The sequence below is a fragment of the Lactuca virosa genome, chromosome 2 (genome assembly GCF_052849685.1).
Source record: "Lactuca virosa cultivar CGN04683 chromosome 2, Lactuca_virosa_CGN04683_v6, whole genome shotgun sequence".
Lineage (NCBI taxonomy): Eukaryota > Viridiplantae > Streptophyta > Magnoliopsida > Asterales > Asteraceae > Lactuca > Lactuca virosa.
The window spans coordinates 141073588-141094624 of record NC_136427.1 but is presented as its reverse complement, the minus strand read 5'-3'; positions in this window follow the sequence as shown (position 1 = coordinate 141094624).

The window sequence follows — 21037 nt, the reverse complement described above, 5'->3', positions numbered from 1 at the left end:
CAACATCCTTTGTGTTTAAGTGGATCACAATACCGGTGATTGACCAGATCTAAACATGCAGGTGTGTGCAGATAAACGATATTGGATTGCCTGACAACTTTGATCCCAAAATAGCCTTAAATTTAGCTTTTGTTTTTGTTTTTGTTAAATTTGTACATATTTTTCCCTATGCACAAATTTAGGGGGAGAATTAAAAATTTTAAAAAATAAACAAAAATCAAAAAATCAAAAATCAAAAAATAGTGTTATTTCTGTTTTATTTTTTAGAAAATATGAAAATTCCAAAAATATTGTGTGCTAAGTCTTTCTTTTAGTTTTGATTTGTCTTGAAACGTGATTTCAGATGTAGATGAGACTCACACAGTCTGTATCGAGATTTTCTGAGCCAAGGCTTCATCCGTGATCATCTAAGAATTCTCATCCGAAGGAGAAAGAAATGAAGATCAATCTTTCAACATTCAATCTTTCAACCCCAGAAGCAAGGTGAAGCTGTTCTTGAAGATTATGTGACAGATTGCATTGAAGCCTCCTCAATCAATTTGTTGCTATCTATGTACCTGCTGAAGTGATCCAGAAGATTAGATCTCTCTATTGTTCTCTCTGTAGATTCTCAAGCTGAAAGCGCTATCTTTCAAGAATCAGTACATCAAGCCTCCTCACCCAATGTGCGTTCAATGTCAAATTCTGAAGAAAATCCCAACTGCTCAAGATGAAGTCATTTATTGAAGATTCATCAAGTTCATCTTGAAGCTGTGAAGAATTTGAAGATTAAAGCTGAGGCCAAGCTCCCAATGAAGATTGACAAGAAGAGCCAGCTACATTTTAGGGGGAGTTTGTTGGGTCATTAGAAAATAAAGCTATAAACCAAGGGGGAGATTGTTGGGTCAAAAATATGGTTTATACTTTACTTTTTTAGGAAATTGTAGTTTTTGGTCTAGAACCGAAACTAGCCTTGGGTTTACGGTTGTAAACGCGTTTACGGTTGTAAACGCGTTTACGGTTGTAAACGCGTTTGCAGCCTCTGTTCCCTATATATAGTGTCAGTAGGTGTCAGAGTATAAGTGAGAGAGTGTACGACCATGAGAGAGAGAAAGGAGCATAAGTGTGTGTAAGTGTGTGAATCTTGTGTAAGGGAACTTCATTCTAATCAAATCATACAAGATTCATATTATTCTTCTTCTTATTCTCTTCTATTTTGATCTGACATTATCCATTTTATTAGGATTCCGTACTATCAAACGGATCTGATTGATACACAAGCATATTTGAGACTTACACCGAGAATATGAAGAGGAGAGAGAGAGAGAGAGAGAGAGAGAGAGAGAGAGAGAGGTTAATTTGGTTATTACATGGGGGATTAGAAGTCTAGGATTTAGAAATATGTGATGTAATTAGCATGGGTATCCCCCATGTAATAAGGAGGTGGCAAGCATTTATCGTTTGCAATTTTTTTTTGTTTTTTTTTTAAATGACCGATCGGTCATGGAGAGGGGAGATGGGAAATCATTTTTAGGCTTGGGCTTGGAGTATAGATCGAGAATCATAGCCCCAAAAACGGTGTTTTCTATTTTTAAAGGCCCACAGAAATGTTCGTAGCCCAATAAATGGTCCATGAAGGGTATTAGCCCAACTAAGCCTTAAAATAATTTTGTATGGCCCAATAAGGCCCATTAGGAGGTTTATGGCCCAAAATGACAATGGAAATGGGTTTTCGGCCCATTAAAATTAAGCAAGTGGTTTTCGGCCCAATAAGGCCCATGATGAGTCTTATGGCCCAAAATCAATTACTTAGCGAATGTGAGTCCAATTAGGGCCCAAATGAGGTATCTTATCCTAAAGTAATCAAATTGTGGGTTTATTGGCCCATTAGGCCCAATAAAAGGATCCTGGTCCAATAAGAGGCTGAACCGGGAATATTAGCGTTACAACCCAAAGTTGAGTGTATCAAATGTATCGAATTAGGTTTTGGGCTTCACGAGTGAGTTTTGATTTGAATAGTTGTTTTTGAAATGAGTAATATGTATAAAATCAAACTTGGAGTTACATGATACATCAAGAGTTGACCATACATAGATAGAATTTGCTAGCCAAAAATGCTAGTTGACACCTGTGATACAAAGAAACTGAGTGGGTCAGACTTGGGAGTCTGGTGATATTATTATTATATTTTTTTAAGTATATATAACACACCAAACAGACTAAGGGGTCGTTTGTTTTGAACTTACCGGGTCTAGTAAGAGCTGACTGCTGACTCGGTCAGTAGTCAGGCTGTTTGATATATCCATAATTCTACTGACTCGGTAAGCATGGATGACCCAAGGAGCTTACTCGGTTCGTTCCAAATATGTGGCTAACTGGAAAAAATCATGATTTCTGCCCCCGTGACCTCTTCTTCCCTCTTTTTCTGTTGTGTAATCAATTTTTTCTTCCTCATGCATTCGGTCGACTTCCTCCATTCCCCAGATCGACTTCTTCCTCACGTAAGGTCGCTAAAATCAAATTTTATTTTCCTTATTTTCTATGAAGTTGAAATCGATTTTGGTCTCTAAAATCGATTTTGATATGAATTTGAGATCAGAAAGCTTTCTTCTTCAATCAATGTTTTCTAAAGTCGATTTTGGTCACTGTAATATCAACTTGATAACTCTATTTTGGTGATTGTAATATGAAAGGTTTTCTAAGGTCACTGTAATATGAAATCGCTATTGAAGAGCATAATTATTTTGATTGAGTTTGAGGATTTTTGGCTGATGGAACCACACCATTGTGTCTTATTGAATGTAATTTTAGTGTTGCACATAACCTGTTTGACAAAAAACCCAAGTGAATATAATAAGTAGAAACCTCCCTTGATGTTATTCTTCCTAGTATGGTTTTCTCTTATCTTACCATCTCTTAAACAATTTCACTTGTGTTTTTGACTTTTATTTGTGCAGCTCCTACTAGACATTTATGTGATGGTCATGATTCTTGGTTAAAGAGGAAGAAATTTGTGGATTTAGAAGTCTTACCATCTCTATTGGATTTAAATGATTATGTTCTCTTTTAACTATGTTCAAGTTTTTTTTTGAGTAAACTACAACAATGGTGCTTTTAGTCTCTATCGACTACATCATTTTGTAAATTACATCATTTTGAAAAACTGCATCATTTTGATATTTTGAATGTTTTTATAAAAAATGTAATGTTATAAATTAATTGATAAATCACAAAATAATTGTAATAAAAAATGTTATTTGAGGGTCATATAGTCATTTTGCACAGTCAGTCAGATGCAAAATCAAACAGCAAGTTTCAGTCAGAAGTTAATTCAGTCAGAACTTTTAACCCAGTCAGCTCTAACCCAGTTAGCAACCATCAAACGACCCCTAATCCCGATTACCCATTCCCGTTAGTCTCACTCTTTGATCTTAAATGATAATCTCAAGGGTCCTATCCTAGAGGATCTTTGTAATAACGAGTAGACAATATTGCATCGGGGATTCCTTGGCAATACATGTCAATAAGGCAACCATGAGGGGGATAGAGTACTCGAATGAACACACAATCCATACTCTCGGGTAGTATGATTCATTAACACCTACAGATTGTGAGTCTGTTAGTGTTCCACTGGACTGTCTAAAAGAGTTTATGGTTGTCATCAATACTCTGCTTGATGACTGCTCTTAGTTGGGCATGGTCTCTCACCATTATCTCTGGTATGGTCTCTCACCACTATTCTATCTCTGGCATGGTCTCTCACCATTATACTACCTATTTTCTCTCTCTACCCTTTTTACCCGATACAATATAAATATAATAAAATATGTATATAATTTACTGCGAGTAAAAATCACTATCCCATTTACCACAATTATCAAGAACGCAAATAATAAACACGTAGGGCATCTAAGAAAATTAAATACTTGATATATATGTCTAAGCTTAAAGTAACTATGCACTCACTTGATAAAAGTGGATGTCTTGTAATTTGGGCAGAACTTTGCCTTAGAACTTTATCTTTTCCTTGGACGTGACCTAGGTACGAATGTCACTAAGTCTTAGTTTATTATTTCTTATGACTAATGATAGTTTAGATTCATCAACAATCCCAATGAATACTGAGAGTTCTATTCAGTAATGATCAACTAGCAGGACAGTTGGGAGGCAGGATCATTTCGGCATAATAGATTTTTTGAAATCCAACAACCAAGCCAACATGATCACTCTAGACAACTCTTCTGTAAGTAGATCAATCAGTATTATGACTTGGGATCAATGATAAATCTTATTTATAGGTTCATAATAACGACTTATGACTATAAATATAAATTACACTGAAAGAAAAAGAGAGTAGCTTAACTTACAGAGGTTTTAGCGAAAACCAGGAAAACGCGTGGACAGAATCCTGAAATCGAAATCTTCTATTAGCCAGACTTCTAAATCTAGTAGAGCCTCACTAAAATACTAAGAAACTTCAAAAAAGTCGGTCCTATAGCCGAAAAATCGTTCTAGAGAGAAGATGGGAGATTGTTGTGAAGAACAAATGAGAAAATCAGCTACTATATATAGGTCAGGCCAGGTGCGCTGCACACCGACCATAGGTACGTTGCGCCATTCAGTCATCGTGGCTCCTACCCCCACCCCCCCCCCCCCCTTTTAACACGTGTCATCGTCATATTGCTCCACATCCTCCCTTCTAGAAGGCTGCCACGTATCACCATTTCATGGTGACATGTGTCATCATTTCCTTGGGCCACGTCACCATGTCTCGGAAGAGAGGGGGTCGCTAACCAGGCCACGTGTCGCCTCCAGAATGTGCCACGTCATCAGCACAGTGTAATTTTCGCAGATCTTTGGATGGACATAACTTTCACATACAAGCTCTACTTTCGACATTATTTATATCCACGTAATCCTCTCGACGAGCTCTACAAATTGCATTAAGGTCTCAACATCTAATTCTTGCTCTAACAAAAATTCATATTTAGACCGGTTTAGAGTATTAAAGTCCGTGTAAAATTCGTAACTTCTTCAAATGAATTCCGTTCTTGATTGTCTTTTTATCGACGGGTTCATATTCACGAGAACTTGAATTCTCGTTTAGATTGTTTAGGCTAACAATCAACCGATTAGAATTTCGGTTTATGTGTCTGCACTACTGCGTTGAAACTTCAAAAAATCATAACTTCCTCTCACGAAGTCGGATTTGAACGTTCTTTATATGCACGCTCCCGATTTAACGACTACTACGACTTTTTATTAGATCTCTTAGCCTAAAAAGTAGTTTATCAAAAATTCACTTTTTACGATACGTAGAGTCGTGCCGGTTTAGTAGCGAAACTTCGAAGAAGCATAACTACTTCATAGGAAGTCGGATTTCAACGTTCTTTATATGTACGGAATCCTTTTCATATAAACAATAACTTTGGTTATGATTATTTCTCCTAAATAATAATCTATCAAAAAGTCATTTTTAACGCTTACTATCTTAATTGACTTGCCCGAATATGTGGGTGTTACATATTCACAAATGAATATAACATTAATAAAAAAATGTGTTTATGTAATTATTTTATTAACCATAAAAATCTTAGTTGTATGTGAATAAATATACACTCTTATCAAATACTTTTTTATCTTTAATTTAATATATTTTGTATTTCTCGGTTTTATTGATAGTTTTATTCATTTGTGAATAATACATACATATATATATATATATATATATATATATATATATATATATATATATATATATATATTCACATTTGATTATTACATATATTCATTTTTGAATATTAAATATATTCACTTGTGGATATAATTCTTATATGGTATTCACATATGAATTAAAAACTTGTTTAGGGCCTCAATACGACGTATTTTTATTTTTTTGATTTTTCGAAAAAATACGTTATCATTTATGAATATTACTTGTATTCACTTGTGAATATTACATATATTAACATGTGAATATAACTTGTATATGTTATTCATATATGAATTATATAGTTGTTCTGTTTTTTAAAATACATACATTGATTCTCGTGTAAAGGCATATTCACTTGTGAATATATTAAGTTTATGCATTTAATCGAATAGTTGGCATGCAAATAAATTAACTTACATAATTATAGTAAAAAATAACAATTGGAGCCAATAACTAAAATACAAATCAAATTCTATCAAAATTGATCAATAATCAGTAGATTGAGATCAAAATTTGTGAAAAAAATGTATGAAAAACGAAGTTTTTCAAACCTTAAAAACGATTTTTTAAAAATTCTTCAAATATATGGTTATGTTGATGAACTTTCGATTGCTATTTGTTGTTTGGTATTGGTGAAGGTTCGATTGATGAAGTTTCGATGACTGGTGATCGCTAACTGATGTGACTTCGATAAATATGGATTGTTTTAACGATTTTGCTTGATATCAACGAAACTGGACAAGATTGAATGACGAATTACACTTAATAGTACGAATAAATGTTTTTGATGATGAATTACAACATTTTGATGAATAAACGAAGATTTTTGATGAAGAATTGATGTTTTTATGAAGTATCAATGTTTTTTTATGAAGAACAGGTGAAGTTGATGAAGAACAAGTAGTAGAACATATGATCTTGATGAAGAACTGATGACGTTGATGAAGAACAGAGGAAGGATCCAAATGAATGAATAATAGATGATATGGAAAATTACCAACGTACCCTTAATGAATTAATCTAATATATATATATATATATATATATATATATATATATATATATATATATATATATATATATATATATATATATATATATATTAGAACAAAGTTCTATTAGGATCGATAGATTCTATGCAGGCAAAACAATTAAGAACGTAATTATGAACACAAGAATGGCTTTAAATATGTCGTATGATTAAAACTTCAACACCTTACAAGAGCTCGATTAAGAACTTCGACTGTAGAGGTGCTTAGGGTTACAAAACAATAATCAACGATAATCACGAACGACTCTAATGCATACATGCATGCACTATTTATAGTATAACCCTACTAGATAATCACGGATGGACAGGCCTAATCCGGATATATAAAACAAGCCCATGACGCAACACAATAATACCCAACAATCTCCCCCTTTGAGTCAATGGAGCAGAAAGCTCACTTCGGTTGAGCTGCAGAAGACTTCTTGATTGTCTTGAACACCTTCGGTATGATGGCCAATAGATGATGACGAAACGTAATGTACCACCGAAGCATGTCCGTGAAGTTCTTCTTATCTGCTTCTGAGTTCTGCTTGCACCGATGGATGATATTGATAATGTGCTCCAAGCAATCAGTTGAGAATAAATGTTTATCAACAAGAGCGAACAGAAAACGATTGGCTTCGCCTCTTGTGAACATCACAGTAAGATGTGTAGAATCGATTTGGCCCATCTTCATTTTGTTCACATCTCCTGGTTTCGGTGTTGGCTTGACAGTCGGTTTCTTGTTCATCACTTTCGCTATCTCCTGATCCATAACAGCAACCTCATGGATGTAAGAGGCCAACATCCTCTTCAAATGATCCAGTATCGGCTCATATTCTTTTGGATTGGTGACCAAAATGTTAAACAATAGGATCCAGTCATGAGGATTTAAATTCGGAAGGTCTGCCAGGGAAATAATCGACATCGAGTTTGTTGATCCTCGTGTGATTTTAAAACTAACATTTATGAACTTCCCAGCAGGCGAAGGTTTTAGTACCTTGACAGTAACTATCTTCTGTGCACTCCATGTCAAGTACTGCGGTTGACCATACTTCAGATAAAAGTCGATAAGCTCACGATCAACTTTTGGATGAGGGAAAGGAACTTCAACAGTCGAATCAAAACAATGAAACGTGAATGCCTTCCGTGTTATCGGCATATCGAACTGTGAATCCTTTGAATTATCACAATCAAAAGAAGCGACGGGTTCCAGCCAGTAGACGCTTGGAAACTCTATTGCCTCATTGATAAGTGTCTCTTTTGTCCAGAGGGGAAACAACGCCTTCTTGCAGTTTAAGGCTTCTTCTTCGTCCTTGTTCCTCCTTTCCCTTTCCTCAGCTTCCCTCGCAACCCTCAAGGTTTCATCCAACTCTCTGTCCCTCTTCTTTCGTTTAAGGGCCTCAACAATAGTATCCTCTTCTTCGTCATCACTTTCATCATCAATCCCCTTCTTCTTAGCTTGAGAACCAGAACCCGAAGCTTCATTACCCTTCGGTTCGGTTGTAACTTTGACTGTCGGTTGGGCAGATTCGGTTTCAGTTTTCACAGTAACCTTCGGTTGAGGAGCACCTTCTCCCCCTTGTTTTGGAGGTATGAATCTCTCTGAAACACCCTTCATCTCATGTAACAGTGCAAGGGCAGGAAGAGCTTTTGATGTCAGATGATTTCTGATAGTGAGAGTAAGGATAGGATCATGAGCACCATGAAGATTGGTAAGCATATCCTTGACATCCCCAGCACAGCTTCGAAAAACAGCTCTTTCAGTTTTCAACAAAGAAATTTCCTTTTCAGCTTGAGCAAGCTGCACCTTCTGAACTTCAATAGTTGAGGCTTGGCCGGCAAGATCTTCCTTCAGAGCGCTCTCTTTTCCTAAGTCAGCATGAAGAGATTCAAGCCGAGAATTCACAGAACTGATAAGTGAAGTGTTCTCTGCTTGTATGGAAGAACGAACAGCCTCAAACTTTGTTTGCTCTTCTTGAAGTGACTTGGATAAGGAATCCACAGAAGCATTCACCTTGGCTGTATTGGTATCAGCATGCCCTTTGAGTGACTCGAGAAAGATCTGAGTATTGTGAACAATTTCAGCAACATCAGTAGTGGCCTTCTTGCAAGAAGAAGTAGACTCATTAACAGCCTTTGTGGATTTGTCAATGGAGTCAGTATATTGCTCAAGAGCAGTATCCATGAAAGCTTTGAGCACAACATCATTGTAGGACTTGTTGGCATCAAGCAATTTATCAAGTTTCTCATCAATGCTCAGCAATTGTTGGCGTGTGACTGGAGCTTCGTCATCATCATCCGTAGGAAGCCGATAGGGACTGTAGTATGTTGAATCAAACTCATCATTAGCACCACCGAGAGTGGCACCGGAATCGGTTGAAGGTGAGGGTGAAAGTGGTTTGGAAGTAACTGGAGGTTCGGTTTCAGTAGTCGCCCCCGTATCAGATACGTTGACTCGTACTGTCGGTTCTGGGATAGTGGTGGAAGTTGATTGGGAAATAATAGGAGGAGGGATTGGAGTTGTAGAAATAGGAATGGTAGTAACTGGTGGTGGTGGTGTAGAAGTCGTTGTTTGAGATGTGGTAGGTGGGGGAACAGGAGCAACCGAAATAGGAACGGTTTGTTTCGGTGATGGAGGTGTTGTTGGAAGTTTGTCATGAAGAGGTTTGGTTGGAGTGGGGCATCGGGGAGGGGTGTTACCTCTAGGTGATTCATGATGAATTTCCTCTTCTTCATCTTCCTCATCGTTTTCTGAACTGGAAGGAGAGGGACTCTTGGATTTCTTCGCCATTTTCTTAATCTTCTTTGGCTTAGAAGAATCCCCTTTCTCAGACTTTCGCTTCCTTGACTTAGCAGACTTAGACTTATCATCCTCGGTTGTCCCTTTCTTGGTAGTAGCCCTTTTTCCTCGGTTTCCAGGCTTCTCCACAGCATCCAAGGCAGCCTGCTGTTCAGGAGATAAGACTCTCGGTTCCTTGGGAGGAATCTTACGATATTCAGCCATGACCTTACTCTCGGCTGAGACACACCTGTATATTGTCTCAGGTATAGAGCCATTGTGAGGGAACTTTGTAGGATCAGAAATGATGATTTTCTTGGTGTGAAACGTAGCCATAGACGCGACTAGGGCATCCTTCATTACCGGAATCTGCAAAGAATTAATCACCCTTCGTGTAATGAGAGTCCAGAATCGACCACATGAAATTTCAGAGTGCCTCGTTGAAGTGTTGAGGCTTTGCACCACTTGTGACCAGATAATCGACCCATAGTCGAGATTTATACCATTGTAAAGACCGTATAGAAGGGTCAAGAAACCCTTACTGGTACCATCAGACCCACCGCTCCTCTCCGCCAAACTCTTGATGAGAAGAGTAAGCAATCCATTCCATTGGGGCGGTAAGCATGACATCTTAACCTTCGTAACCATGGTAAGCACATTAGTGTAGCCCATCTCGTAGAGCATCGAGAAAAGTTGAGTAGTGGTGATGAAGTCCGGTGAGATGACAGACGAATCCACAGCAAGTTGCAATAATGAACAAAATCTCCCTTTTGAAATCGAACCCTTGTGAGAGAAGATTTGAAAGTAGATCCTCTCCTTGTTCTTATCATACGAAGCGGTAATGTAGACTTGCGATAGGAGGGACATTGGGATGGATTCTACCTGTGTTAGGGCTAAAACCAGAGGTGAATACTTCAAACACTCAACCACTTGTAGCATATACGAATCGTACAGAAAAGGGTTGAGTTCAATGATCATGTTCTGGTTTGGCTTGATCGAGAGCAATGTGGACGATGCAGTTTGATCGTGAGCCGATGAAGAAGTCGCCATTGTTGAGTTAAGGAGGAAGATGAACCGTTGTAATTCGCCGTGTATTTAGAGAGAGTTTGTTGTAGGTAAAAGAGACAAATGTAATTATAAACCCTTTATATACCGTTGCCACGAGAGAGAATGAATCGTCATGATAATGATGAGATCACTGAAACGTCGCCTGAAAAAGCGCGATGTGACAGGGTGGTTTCTCCCAGGTATACGTCAGCACGTGTGGGTTTAGGGACCGTTCGAATTCACGCGCCCAAAAGCTTATCCTCAATTCGTCGTTTGAAATTCAGCTTCGCTCCAAAATTTAGGATAACCCCTGTTGCTCCAAAAGGTAAACAAAATTCGAACCAACAGCAACCAGAATGTTGGAAAATAAAAATTTTCGTGCAATAGGGTGACAAAAGATAAAGAAATAAAGCAAAATGTGTATTGGATGTGAGTGATGTCTATTAAAAGACAGAAAGCAGATGATTCTGGGCAAGAATCGCTTCCTTCAAAGTCAAGAGAGACTGGAAGTGCTTGTGTGGATTCCCGAGAAGATACGATAAAGTGTTTGTAGGGAAACATTGAAAGGCTTCTTTTAAATTATAGGCTAAGGGTAGCTTATCTTCAACCGAACGTCGATTCTTAACATAAGACCGAACGTTGGAAGAAGTACTTGTGAGACCATTGTGGTCTATTGAACAAGTAGGTGGGATATAATTTATAGTGACTTAAGATATGATAGAAATCTCAAAAACAAAAACAAACTGGATATTTTAGGGAAGAAAAGTCTTGGTGTTAGACAATTTCATAAAAGACCACTCAAAAATAAAATGAGATTTCATTAGGTAACAAGTAAGATCTTGAATATAATGATTCACCGTCAATTCATTGTAGGTGTTGGTTTTTGGGTTTCACTCAGCACGTGGTGTACGTATCTAAGATCACAAACACAGATTTTATGCAACCATAAACCTCAGTGGTAAAGACCGAGAGTCTCAAGGGTTACAGTGGTGAACCGAAAGTTGATGGAGAATGCAAGGAGGGTGGTTAAAGAACCGAAGGTACCTTCTGCTATAAAGACATGACAAAGCAGAAAAACTCTTAACTCATTTGAGAAGAGTAATGTAGCTCTTGAATTGAGTTGATTTTAACAGCCTGATTGGGAAGAAACGATAGGTATAGATTGAATCATTAAGGCCTTGCTCTTAGTCGTAGAGGCTTCGGTCAACATGCAGCAGCATGCTTCTAGGGACCCTTAACTAGTTCAGATTGAAAAAATCATACCTGCCTAAGCTCCAAATTCTGTTGTACTGGTATACTTGGGACCTAATTAGAAGAACAAGCCAACAAACACACCACACAAACAAAACAAACAAACCAAACAAAATAATAAAAAAAACGATGAGAAAAATATTTTTGGAGTTTTGAAATTTTCTGAAAAAAAAAATAGAAAGATAAAATATTTTTTGATCTGAAAAATAATAATAAAAATAAAAAAAAGTAGCATAAAACACTCTTAAAAAAATAGAGTTAAAAGAATAAACAAAATGTACAACTGAAACCTTATCTTAAAAGAATGAAGCGAAATAAGCCAAGCGATCGGTTCATTTCGGTTCCTTAAAATTCCAGAGCCGAAATAGACCGAGCGTTCGGTTCATTTCGGTTCCCGAAAATTATGGAGCCGAAATAGACCGAGCGTTCAGTTCATTTCGGTTCCCGAAAAATTCGGAACCGAAATAGACCGAGCGTTCGCTCTATTTCGCTTGTCTAATTTTTAGTGAGAGATTTGAGGATTTGGTACCAACTCTGCTTCCATCATTCCTAAGCCTTGTAAAATTTTATTGAAACTCGCTTCAGGTAAGGCTTTAGTGAATATGTCAGCCAGTTGATCAGAGGACCGAACGAAATGTACTTCCACGTTCCCATCTTCTACATGGTCCTTGATGAAATGATATCTAAGTGCAATATGCTTAGTCTTTGAGTGTTGCACTGGATTATGACAAATTCTTATTGCACTTTCTGAGTCACAATAGAGAGGAATCTTCTTCATACTCAGCCCATAATCTCTTAGTTGACTTTGAATCCATATTACTTGAGAAGTACAGGATGCTGCAGCTATATACTCAGCTTCGGCTGTTGAAAGTGACACACAAGTTTGCTTCTTGGACTGCCAGCTAACAAGTTTACCGTCAAGGAATTGGCATCCACCTGTAGTGCTCTTTCGGTCCAGACCACATCCTCCAAGATCAACATCAGAAAAAGCTTGAATAAAGAATCCAGATCTAGCAGGGTACCAGAGATCGAGAGATGAGGTTCGCTTCGGGTAACGGAAAATATTTTTCACTGCCACCATGTGAGGTTCTCTTGGATTAGCTTGAAACCTGGCACAATAACAAACATAAAACATAATGTCTGGTCTACTAGCTGTTAAATACATAAGGGACCCTATCATTTGTCGATATAGTGTTATGTCAATAGCAGGTTTTTCCAGAGAAGGTGTTAACTTAGTGCCAAATGCCATAGGAACCTTCACTTTCGAATCTCTCGTCATACCGAATTTTGCCAGCAAGTTCTTTGTGTAGGCTTCCTGGTTGATAAATATACCTTTTGGTCCCTGTCTTATATTCAAACCAAGGAAAAAATTAATCGGACCCATTGTGCTCATTTCAAATTTAGTCTCCATCAACTTCCTGAATTCAGCCGTTAAGCTAGGATTCATGGAGCCGAAGATGATGTCATCGACAAAAATCTGAACTATCATTAGATGTTCGCCTTCTTTCTTTCGGAAGAAGGTTGGGTCAACCGAACCTTGCTTAAATTTCGACATTTTCAGAAAGCGAGTTAAAGTTTCATACCAGGCCCTTGGTGCTTGCTTCAAACCATATACAGCTTTATCCAGCACATAGCAATGATCAGGGAACTTCTCGTTCACAAACCCGGGAGGTTGCTCAACATACACTGTTTCTTCTAGTTCTCCATTCAAGAAAGCGCATTTTACATCCATTTAGAAAACTTCAAAGTTTTTATGAGCAGCATATGCCAGAAAAATTCTAACTGATTCCAACCTTGCTACTAGAGCGAAGGTTTCCTCATAATCTATCCCTTCCTCTTGGCAATATCCTTTTACTAACAACCGAGCCTTGTTTCTAATAACGTTCCCCTCTTTGTCCAATTTATTCCTAAAGACCCATTTCAAGCCAACCACTGAAGCATCCTTTGGTGTGGGAATCAACCTCCAAACTCGATTGCGTTCGAACTCATGGAGCTCATCTTGCATTGCTTGTACCCAATCAGAATGATCAGTGCAGCATTAACTGTTTTCGGTTCGACTTTGGAGACAAACGAATTAAACATACAAAATTCAACTTTAGAGAATAATGCAGTTTGTTTCGCTTTCAATTGAGAACGAGTGAGAACTTTCTCAGATGATTCACCAATGATTTGTGCTTTGGGATGATCCTTGGTCCATTTCACTAAAGGAGGATAATTTGGGTCATAGGTTGGATCCAACTCTGCATTTACTTCCTCTTCAAGTTCTGATTGATCACCTTCGTCAGTTGTATTTTCTTTCTCCCCCTCGAATGGCAAAGTGTAACCTGTGTCAGGATCAGAGTTTTCATCCTCTGTGGGAGTCGGATTCTTCCCCTCGATTGGACTATTATTGGGTGGGTTTGGAGTTGTATGCTCCCCCTCGCCTGGACCTTTATGAGTTGGGGATGGAATTAGATTCTCCCCCTCGAAAGACATTTCAGTTGTCTTTGGTGATGATGAACTTTCCCCCTTGAACATTGAGCCGTTGTTTGGAGAGTTAGTGGAAGGTTGACCACCTATCGGTTTAGGAGGTTCACTTTCCATTTCTTTGGCATCTTCATCTATGATCTTTTTGAGATTGTCGATTTTGTTGTCTGCTGCTTTCGCTTCTGAGTGTGCTGCTTTCTCTTGTTCATCAAATAGCCGAATGTATTCTTCAAACAAGTTGGATATTGGAACCGAGACTTGTCCTGATTCAGGAAATATTTCTCCTAAGGCACTTTCGCTCCTTTGAACTCTCTTCATGTAATTATCGTCAAAGGTTACGTAATATGTTTCTTCAATTCGTTTGGAGCGTTTGTTCAAAACTCTGTATGCTTTTGAAGTGAGTGAATAACCAAGAAAAATTCCCTCATCTACTTTGACGTCAAACTTGTTTCGGTTCCCTTTTGAATTAAAGATGAAACACCTAGAACCGAACATGTGGAAAAATTTAACGTTAGGCTTTCGATTGTTCAAGATCTCAAATGGAGTGATTGAGAATCTTTTGTTGAGCGAGGATCGGTTCTGAGTGTAACAAGCGGTTGCAACTGCATCAGCCCAGAAGTACAGCGGAAGAGAAGCGAAGCTTAGCATGGTTCTGGGCTCTTCACATAAAGAACGGTTTCGTCTTTCAACAATCCCATTCTATTGTGGAGTATAAGGGGCCGAAAAGTTGTGAGATATCCCCTTGTCAGCCAGAAAATCCTCAAAATCTTTATTCTTGAATTCCAGCTCATTATCGCTTCTGATATTCCTCACCAGCTTTCGTAGATGCACTTCCACTTGCTTAATGAACGTCTTCAGCTTGGGAGTTGCATCTGATTTCTGTTTAAGAAAGAAAACCCACGTGAAGCGTGAAAAATCATCTACTATGACAAGAATGAACTTACTACCACCGAAGCTTTCGATAGCCGAAGGTCCACATAAGTCAATGTGCAGAAGTTCAAGAGCTTGAACAATCTTTGTATTGATTCGTGTAGGATGGCTCTTTCTGCTTTGTTTGCCCATCTCACACGCTGCACATAGATGTTCCTTATCAAATTTGAGAAGAGGAAGGCCTCGAACATGATCACCAAGCACCAACTTATTAATGTCTTTGAAGTTCAGGTGCGATAGACGTCGATGCCACAACCAGCTTTCATCAGTGTTCGCCTTTGATAGCAGACATATTGCTGGTTTTCCTCGAATTGGGTTGAGATTTAAAGGATACATCTCTCCCTTGCGTTCAGACTTCAACAGAACCTTTTTAGATTGCTTCTCAATTATTTCTGAGCCCTCATCATCAAATGAAACCTTCAAACCTGTTCCCACAACTAATTGTGACACACTGATGAGGTTATGCTGCAATCCCTCCACATACGCTACTTTTCGAATCAAGAAGTCTCCATTGGTTATCATTCCATATCCTTTGCTTGTGCCATATGAGTTATTGCCATACTTCACACATCCACCATCCTTTAGGGACCGAAACTCCCTCAGCTCTACCTTCCTTCCTGTCATGTGACGCGAGCAGCCACTGTCTATATACCATTCATCATCGAACTGCTCGTCACGTATCACCTGCAAATTCAAGCAGATTTAGGAACCCAAAGTTTCTTGGGTCCTGGTGAGTCTTTCACAGAAAAAGGAATTGCAGTAGAAATATCAACCAAATAAGTTCTTTTTATTAGAGTTGATTGATCTTTTCTTTTGATGGTGTACACCTTGATTTTAGTTTTATCTTTTTTAATTTTTGGTGTTTTCGATGGTGTGTTGTTAGATGGTTTTGATGTTTTCTTATGAATCCTAGGGTTAGCTGACTTTTTCTTATCATTGATATTAGAATCAGAATCAAGCATTCCCTTTCCTTTGATGTCCTTTACTGAATTTGATTTGCTTTGTCAGTGGGAAGGACCAAAACTAGACTTGGGACCGAAACTTGACTTTCGGTTCTGAATGCCGGTGTTGGAACCGAAAGTAGACGTTCGGTTGTTAGCCTTGACGTTTGGACCGAAAGTAGATGTTCGGTTCTGTGCGCTAGTTTTGGAATAGTAGGAATTTGGACTGAAATTTCTTTTCCTTTTAGCTTTTCCTTTCCTTTGTCAATTGATTCTTTCTTATGAGGTACGTAGTTGGGATTTTGAGAGTGCCAATGATGTTTTCGCTCATTCATATTTTTCATGTATCTTTGATTTCTTTGGCGTTTCTGTTCAGCTAACTCCTTCTGAGATTTGTAGATATTGAAGCTAGCCTTTGGCTTCTCCTTTTGAGTTTCGGTTGTCTTAGTTGGAACAATCGGTTCGTTCATTGGTTCTTCAGGGATTTCTTTTGTTCCACTTGTGCTTGGTTTGTCGAAACTCGAGGGTTTGTTGATGGGTTCAGCAACGTATCTTCCTTTAACCCTCCATGAAGTTTGCTCAGATAAGCCTATGGTTTCGTCTGCATTGTCAATAGGGGCTGACCAGAAGTAATCATCGCATCCTTCAGCATTGTCTTCGTCGACCAGGATTTTCAATTCTGCTGTTTGTCTTGCAGTGACTCCTGTAACAGCATAGACTTGATTCGGCACAGTTTGAACCTTTTGATAAACCATAGCTTTCTCTTTGAGTTTCTGTGGCTTGTCTTTTGACAGGCGAGCGAATTCAACCGAATTTTCAGATATGAGGGGTTTCTCATTCTGGGTTTTGCTCTTCATAAACTCAGAGCAATCAACTACGTCTTCTACTGAGATTTCGCTCATCTCACTTTCCTCATCAAATTCAGACATATTTTCTAAGTTCATTTTATTTTCTGAAATTAATTTAACGTTCGATGAGTCGAATGATTGAATGGTTTCGGACTTAATTTTTAACCTATCATTTTCGTCTAAAAGATTTTTGAGCATACATTTATGTTCCTTAGAGTCAATGAAGGTCTCTATCTTGTCTAGTCCGATTTTGTAAGCAATGTATGTTTCTTCTGAGGATATAATTGATTCACATTCAGCGATGACTTCATCCTCCTTAAATTCAAGGAAGGGTAAAATCATCTTATGAATCTTTTTCCCTATTTCACAGCTTAAATGCAATTGAGCAATATTAGTATATAAGCGCTTAGCAATTAAACAAAAAACATTCCTTTGTTTCAAAAATTTTAAATTGTCACGTTGTAGGTAAATACTTTCATCCCTAGCCCTATTTAACTCCGCCTCCTTCAGCTCAATCCACATCCTTCTCTCCTCACTTTTTGAAGACACCCTGCTGAGTTGGTCAGTTAGGTTAGAATTCGCTAAGCGAGTTTGCATGAGACTACCACTTAAGTTAGAAAATTTAAATTTTAAGTCATTTAATTCTTCTTCATAATCTGTTACCGGAACTTTAAGTGATTCAAGGATGGATTGTACCTTTTTGATCAGCCGATCACAGTCGTTGATCTTCTCGCTCACGGGCTTGGCTGCAAAGCATTTGTCCTTAATTAGGTTCGGTTCCTTACTGGCACTTTCGGTTGATCCACCTGCTGTGACCATCAAACATCTTCCAGCTGAACCTGCTTCCTTTGCCACATACGCTCTTCCATGAGTTGGCTTTCTCACCTCTTCATCCTCAGAATCGGTTGACCAAACTTCAACTCCACCGAACTCATCTTCATCTGCATTCTCCTGCACAATCAAGGCATTCATAGAATTGTTAGTTGCCTTCTTTTTCTTGATCTCTTCCAACTTGCGCATGTAGTACGCCTCATCGTCTTCACCATCTCTTTTCTCAGCCATCTTCCTCAGCATGCAATCTTTGGCAAAGTGGTTCTTGCCGTGACAATAATTGCAGTCGAACCCTGAGTCTCCTGCAAGCTTGCTCTCCTTTTTGTCTTCATCCTTTTGAGAAGAATTCTTCGCTTCATCATTCACCTTCTCAGAACTGTAACTTCCATGCCAGTTTCGGTTCTTATTGACAGGAAATTTTCTTCGTGCAAACTTCTTTGGATTGGTGACCATCATAGCATATTATTCGTATGTAAGGTCACACTCAGACATATCCGACTCCTCTTCTTCTTCTGCAGTACTTTTTCCTTTTGAGACAAGGGCCAACGATCCTACACCTGAAACTACCTTCGCCTCCTTGGTTACCACATTTTCATGGGACTTGAGTATTCCCACAAGTTTCGCTAGTGAGTAAGATTTAAACTGTTCATGTGCTTTCACTGTTGAAACCACAGCCATCCATTCTGGTCTCAGACCGTTCATGAAGGTTACCTTCTGCTCGATCAGTTTTCTTTCTATTCCATGTTTGATCATCTTACTTAGGAGATGATTGAACCGATCGAAAGTTTGTATCAGTTTTTCTTCTGGTTTCTGTTCGAAAACTCCAAATTCTGAGAGCAACAAGGTTTGAATAGAGTGTTCTAGATCTTCATCGGTTGAGTAAAGTTCTTTCAACCTATCCCAGATTTCTTTAGCCGTCGTGCATGAACCAACCAACCGAAAAGTGTCAGATTGCAAGGCGAATCTAATCATTCTCATTGCCTTCACATTACACAGCAACTTGTCCTTCTCATCTTGTGGCATCTTGTCTACGTCCGCTACCAGCTTGTTATACTCCTTTTGGGTCTTAACAGTCGTGTTCATTCCAGAATGAACAAACGGCCCAAGCGTGATGGCTTCCCACATGAGATAACCATTATCTTCAGATCCGACCACATAATCTTCAAAGTGATGCGCCCATACTTCATAGTCTTGAGTGTAAAGAATGGGAATCCTGGTAGTGGATCCAATGCTGTTAGAGATGTTGATGGGATTTGTCTGACAATCTTCGTGAGACATGGTGAGCCGCTAGAATCAGACCTGTAAACTTCATATTAGGGTTTTATCAGAAACAGAGTTACCGTGGACAGGAAGAAGACGGCTTCTTTTATATTCGATAAAAGCGGAAACCCTAAAGAATTCTTAACACAGAAGGAATGTGTATTGATCACACAGTCTCCTACTCTAATACCAATTGTTAGAACAAAGTTCTATTAGGATCGATAGATTCTATGCAGGCAAAACAATTAAGAACGTAATTATGAACACAAGAATGGCTTTAAATATGTCGTATGATTAAAACTTCAACACCTCAGAAGAGCTCGATTAAGAACTTCGATTGTAGAGGTGCTTAGGGTTACAAAACAATAATCAACGATAATCACGAACGACTCTAATGCATACATGCATGCACTATTTATAGTATAACCCTACTAGATAATCACGGATGGACAGGCCCAATCCAGATATATAAAACAAGCCCATGACGCAACACAATAATACCCAACAATATATATATATATATATATATATATATATATATATATATATATATATATATATATATATATATATTTATCCATCACTACACATCATAACCCACAGTGCACAAGAAACCTAGGTACATCTCTCCTTTCCTCTACTCTCAATCTCTCTTTCCATCTTTTTGTGTTTGATTCAACCACCACTCCATGGCCAGAGCTTACGCCAACATTACTTCTTACTCGCCACCTCCCACTACCTCCAAACAACCTTCTAACTGTAAAAGCCCTAGATTTAAAATCTCAATGTTGTATAAGCCCATCGAAGGAGCTATGGGGACATTGATCTTATAAAAGCCAAAAAAAACACTCGCCTTGATTTTTTGGGATTTTTTAATTATGTTTTGATTTCTTCGGTTTTTCTAGGCTTTGTTCTTGATTTTTTGAGATTTTTCGGATTTTTTTTTTATTTCTTTCTCCTTGTATGCACATCTTCCAAATATGTATTTCATTCAATCGATTTTGCTTACTTTCTCCTCCACTTTTCAGAAATCGATGGTTCGTGAACAAACTCAGCATATGTTTCATAGCTAAATATAAGCACTTTATTTTTATTTCTCGGTCGTAACATAGGGATTCAGAAGGGATGAGTGTGAGATTTGGTTCATGAAGCACACCAGTCGAGGTGAAAACCACCCAACATAGGGATTCCAATTTCAAATGGGTTTACACTATTCTTCACTGTGTGTGAGTGTGTGTTTTTCAATTATTCAATGTATGTAGAGAATGAATCAATTTTTGGAAGAAATGGAGGTTTGATGGAAGTAACAGTCGTACAAGTTTTGATCCATGTGGGTTAGGTTTAAAAACAAGATTGATGAGTTTGAGCATCTGGGTAACTGGAAAATGTTAAGGAGATCAGGTAGGGCTTGATAAATTTCTTCACGTAGAGAGAAAGAGAGAGGGGCAGGTGGTGGTGGGTGCTATTTTCTTTATGTCTTTATTATTAATTTATGCAATAAAAGAAAAATAACAAAACAAAAATCGAAGGCTAAATCAGTCATTTTAAGTTTTTCTAAAAATATTTGGACCAAAACTGCAATAGAATTCATTTTTTGGACTAGTGGTGCAACTCCAAAACATTTTGGACCACACACCCAATTTTTGACATATCACTGGGTCCAAACTATATATATATATATATATATATATATATATATATATATATATATATATATATATATATATATACCTCTTCTAATAAACAAAACCAAAATTTGCCACTTGTCGATTTTCTAAACCCTTAGTTTTCCACCTGGCTTCTTTCTATCTAACCTGTTATATATTTTCCCGCATACTCCATTTTCATCCAATTGATTCTATCAAAATTTGAAATTATTCTATTTATCCGTGATTTTTGCTACTATCACATAAATCTTGGCGACAATTATGAAATCAAGTTTCAAACGCTTCCCCTGTA